Source organism: Lactuca virosa, chromosome 3 (assembly GCF_052849685.1).
Source record: "Lactuca virosa cultivar CGN04683 chromosome 3, Lactuca_virosa_CGN04683_v6, whole genome shotgun sequence".
NCBI lineage: Eukaryota > Viridiplantae > Streptophyta > Magnoliopsida > Asterales > Asteraceae > Lactuca > Lactuca virosa.
In genome coordinates this window covers 435195272-435201035 of record NC_136428.1, presented here as the reverse complement: position 1 = coordinate 435201035, position 5764 = coordinate 435195272, and the positions used below count along the sequence as shown (strand labels likewise).

Below are 5764 nucleotides of genomic sequence, written 5' to 3'. Positions count from 1 at the left end.
TTGACAAGCATCTCTTTTCAACAGACTGCTTGGAGCATATCATCAACATCATACACTGATGCAAGCATAACTCAACGGCTGATAAGAAGAACTTTACTGACATGCTTCGGTGGTACATTGCTTTTCGCCATCATCTGTTAGCCATTATACCGAAGGTGTTCAAAACTGTGAAGAAGCCTTCTGTTGTTAAGAAGGAATGAAGTTTCGGCTCCAAAGACGCAAAGGGGGAGATTGTTGAGTCTATTTGTGTTGCGTCTTGGGCCATAAGTTTTGTATCCCGATTGGGCATGTCCATCCATGATTATCTAGATTAGTTTCGTTGTTATCTAGATTAGCTATTAGGGTTATACTATAAATATGCATGCATGTATGCGTATATCAAGAGTTGATCATCACGTTGATTACTTGTAACCCTAAACACCTCTACAGTTGAAGTTCTTTATCGAGCTCTTCTGAGGTGTTAAACCATTAATCATACGACGTATTCAGTGCCATTCTTGTGTTCTTTATTACGATCATAATCTATAGCTTGCATAGAATCATACGATCCTAAAAGAACGTAGTTCTAACAGAATGTATATTGACCTTTGCCTAAATCTGAAATTGCATTGGCACGGTAATAGGATTCTTTATACCCAACTGAGTTGTTGGACACTTCAACTATGTTTCATCTCACAAACGACATGACTCGATTTCAATTCAGAAACATAAATGATATGAAAACCTAAAATGGGAACAGAGGCGATTTCAATTCCTGAAATTTAATTTCCAAACTTAACCTATAATAACATAAAATGAACCACCATCACCACACCTAAAATGCATGTAATTCTATTTCAATATATCAAAGCTATGTAATTCCATTTCAATATATCGAAACTGTAATTACATGGTGGATATAATTACAGTGGGATGATAGTGTGGTGTCTGTGATGGTGGTGGTAATGGCTTGTAATTCTATTTCAATGGTAATCGAAATATCATCCCACCAACCATAAATGTAATTCGGTTTCAGTTCAGCAAATAGGAGCTATTTACTTAATCGTATGCAAAGTTAAAGAAGAGATGGATAATTCTAAACTCGAAATTGAAGAAGGGACAATGCAACTGTTGGTGTTCACGTCGGGCCTTTAGCATATCTTAACTTAGAGGTGGCTAGAACAGACGGTGGTAACGGAGACGCTCATCAAAGTTGATGATGGTAATGAATGAAGTTATCGGAGTCAATAAGATGGGTGAGGAAGAAGAAGTCTATCGACACCTTCTTCAAGTTAGGTTTTAGTAATATACTTGAGGGAACTTTAATCTTTTTTACATCGCTAATGGTTGTGGTTAACAAACTTTAACGGTCCCAAGCACCAAAGCTGTTACCAAACAGTGGACCTTCCATGCTCAAATCACAATATTAGGACCAAAATTAAGGCTTTGGGGTTTGGGCAAACCACAAATGACCAAATTTGAATGTTAGCCTTATTTTTATTTTTATTTTACTTTATAAATTTACATAATAAAATATGTTTCTTACCAATTTCTATAATGAGTAAATTACACGAATGGTGCCTATGCTTTAGGGTAATTTGCGCATTTGGTCCCTAACTTATTTTTTTAACTCGGAAGGTCCCTACTGTTTGTTTTTGTTACGCGTTTGGTCCCTGTCTTACCTAAAAACACTATTTCCCCCTTGATTTTTTAATTAATTTAATAAACACACCCCCAACTCCACCCCCATCACCTTACCTTACCTACCACACCATTTTTCTCTATTAAAATAATAGTCTTTTTAGGTAAGACAGAGACCAAACGCGTAACAAAAACAAACAGTAGGGACCAAACGCGTAACAAAAACAAATAGTAGGGATCTTCCTAGTTAAAAAAACAAGTTAGGGACCAAACACGCAAATTACTTTAAACCATAGGGACCATTCGTGTAATTTACTCTTCTATAATTGTATTTTAATTTGATAGCAATCTATATATGATTTTATCAAATTCGTTAAACTTTCCTCACATTAGAACAAAAGCCCAAACCAAAAAAAATGCGACCATCAAAAGACGAATTGCAAATTTGAGTGCAAGTCGTTGTATTTATACAAATATAGAAACAAATGGAACAACAAAGATTGTCATCACCAACAATTCCAAAATACAATCTCCCACACAAACAAAGAACATCATCCCATTACCAGATCTAATATTATAAAGATCTTGAAGGCCACTCTATCCATCCACAAAATAAACAATCAACAAGAAACCAAGGAAATCAATCCAACCCCAAAAAGAAAAAGAAAAAGAAAAAGGAAAAAGGAAAAAGTTGAATAGTTTTAGAACTAAGTGTAAAGATTAGGAACACAAGGTCCTCCAGCAGCATCAGGAGGGTTAGGAGGTTCTTTCCAAATCCTGCCTGTAACCCTGAGTTTAAGCTCTTTCCTTTCACCACCAGAGAAGAAGAGAGCCATGTTCCTCTGTATGATGAGACCATCGTGGCTATCACGCACCTTCCTATATCCATCTCTAATGCTCCTTGGTGTCCCCTCCCAAATCAGCTTCCTTCCATTTCCTCCCACCTCCAAACTGTAACTGTAGTTTCTTGCATCTTCTTCATCTCCCATGAATCTCACAAATGCCATGTATACTGGTGCCATGCTCAGCTGGAATGCCTCAAAGTGCAGACAAAAATATTGCCCAAAGCAGTTGAACACCTGTCAAAGTCAAATAGATCACACTCTGAGTGGTTTGAAAATTAAAAAAATAATAACCATTGAGAGTAAGAGAGAGAAACCGTAAGCATCCAGGTGGCGTTTTCAACTTCGCGTGGATTGGACTTGACATAACGATGATTGAAAGTGCATCCGGAATGCATGTCCACTTTATGATCATCTCTCAAATGAGTGACTAGGAATGGAATATCCCCAACAACAGAGCACTCGGATCCAACATATGGACAGGTGTAGGGCCTAAAATTACAGATGAGTTCGTGTTTAAGCTTGCTGTAATATGGGAAGATCTCAGGGCACCCAAGTGGGAAGTATTTGCATGGGAATTCAAGGGATTCAGCCACTTTCTCCAATGCAAGACACCTTATATCACCAAGCTCTTGTCTGCATGTTGGACACCTATTCTCCACACGTGTTTTACAGGTCGAACAAAGCGTGTGCCCATTGTGACACTGTCATAAAAACATCTTTCTCTTTAAGTGTTTGATGATATAATGATATTTGTTCATATAAAGATATTTGAGTCACAGCTCTCAAATTATCACCAAATGTAGTTTACAAGTTGTATTTATTTCAAAAAGAGTTTGGTTCACATAGAGATGATAAGAAGATATTGGGAAGTTAAGTGTGAAATGATATGGAAGCATGAGTTTTGGTAAGTAAAAAAGTTAATGAACAGATTAGCATATGTGTTTACACAAGAAGTAATCCCCTGATGGATAAGGTTGCTCCAAAATGACTAAGGTGGTGTTTGTTTTGGAAGTGGTCAAATGTCTTTTGTCTTTTTCCATGTCTGCGGAAGAAGATGTGGACTAAAAGTCTTTTTTTATGTATTCATACAAAAAGTCTTAATGCAAAAGATTGTTTGTTTTTTAATTAGAATGAACTAAAACTTAAGAGGCGTGGTAATGAAGGAGATCAATTAACCATATTTTTTTCTCATATTAAAATATGAATAATTCACGTTGGTTTTTAATAAATTGAAAAACCTATCCATTTAATAATATTTACGAACAATTTAATAGATTTATAGTATTTTGTAAGAAAATATTAGATAATATGAAAAAGCAACATAAAAAAAACACATTAGATTTTTTCTTAATAAGAATTGTATACTTACACGTTGCCACCCAATTTGCATTAATTTCCATTATTCAACAACAAAACCGATCTTTGAATTTAATGTTGAAACAACCAAAGCCCAAATGCTAAAAACTCAGCATCTCATACATTACTAGTCTATTAAAATTTATATTTGACTCAAACTTTGCCAATAACAATTTCATACAGTTTCAAACATATAATACTTTTTAAAACATTAGATAAACTATATATATTTCGATTCAAACCGGAAGGCCGCTTACTTATTAAAGTTGATATTTTTAAAAACATAAAGCATTGTTTTGATGATTGTCTTACAATATTAAAACTAAATTCACAAAACTAACATATTTTTTTATGAAATCATTCATTCTACATTTCGCATTAACTAGTCAGCAATTTGATCTCGTAGATGAACCATATATTCCCGGTCTCTTGCACTTACGTGTGGTTGTACCTCATCCATGTCATCCTCCTCCTCCTCCTCCTCATTATCTTGTACATTGTTGCTTTGAAGTGATATATCGACTTGATTATATTGAGAAAAATATTCATCACTTAATCTCTCTTTTCTTATATAATTATGAAGCACAAAACATGCAATGACGATGTTTCTTTGTGTAACCAATGGAAATGGAGCCATTCTCTTCAATATAGGGAAACGTGCTTTCAAGACACCAAAAGCACGTTTAATGACATTTCGAAGTTTTGCATGTGAGTGATTAAATTTTTCTTTGTTGGTGAATGCACGTCTTCGATGAAAATCTCCAAGCCAATACCGCACATTACGATAAGGAGCCATAAATCCTCGGGTGTGTGTATACGCGGCATCACAAAGATAATACTTATATGTAAATATAAGGAAATAATTAATTAAAAAAAAGTAGAAATATTAAAATGAAAATGTAAACAAACCTGGCGGTGGAAATGGGAATGGTGCATGTCGATCTGTTAAAGCTTCAGATAATATTCTTGAATCATGTGCTATTCCTTCCCAACCAGCCACGACAAACGTAAAAATCATATTGAAGTCGCATATTGCCAATACATTTTGATAACAATCCCCTTTTCCCCTTCCTCTATACAAATGTTGTTTATCGAGAGGGACAATAGCATGTACCAAAGTTCCATCAAGTGCACCAACCGCTCCTTTGAAAATCCTTCGTAACCTCCTATTATGTCCCGGAACGTTTGGATTTGGATTAAAGGAAGTTGGTACTATTATATCATTTGCGAACACCATCATTTTATCCAATACTTCATAAAAATATTTATGAATCGTTTGTTTTGAGTGTTGAAATCTACGTTTGATGATTACATAACGTTGATTGTGACCAATCATCATCAAGAACATCGCCATCTTCTCTTCAACCGATATATGTTTACTATCCTTTAACCAACTTTTTACTCTAAAATGTGTGCAAAGCCGAACATAAGAATCACGTGACATAAGTAAGAGCTCAATGCATTGGTTATTAGTTCCATGTAATAACTCTAATGTGAATTGATGCCCAGACGTTTTTGTGGTATTATCTCGCATTCTTTTCAAACCTCTTCTCCAAAAAAAGCGAAGATACAAATTCATAACAATTAGGAGGCGTAACTTTTTATCGTAATCCATTGTGAACCTGTTAAACCATCAACACTTGTTAAATCCCAATATGCTAAAGCAAAAAACATAAGCATTATTATCATATTCAAAGCACACATTTTGTTTCAAATAAGCATATAATCTCAATACTAGCAATATTTGTGTCAAATAAGTACACAATCATTCAAATGATAGCAAAAAACATAATGTCAAACATAAGTTCAAGAAACACATAACTGTTCAAAATAAAAGAAAAAACATAAGCATAAAGACTACTTAAACATCCCTAATGTGGTGCCAGTCATCTTTATCCACCCTTTTAAGATCTCAGGTATCGGTGGCAATGTCATCCATGCCT

General features: G+C 34.8%; 1 pseudogene; it reads right to left on the bottom strand.

The window, feature by feature from the left end:
* Positions 1–2319: 2319 nt before the first annotated feature.
* LOC145165087 (E3 ubiquitin-protein ligase SINAT5 pseudogene) lies at positions 2320–4617 on the bottom strand (annotated as a pseudogene).
* Between the last annotated feature and the right edge of the window lie 1147 nt (positions 4618–5764).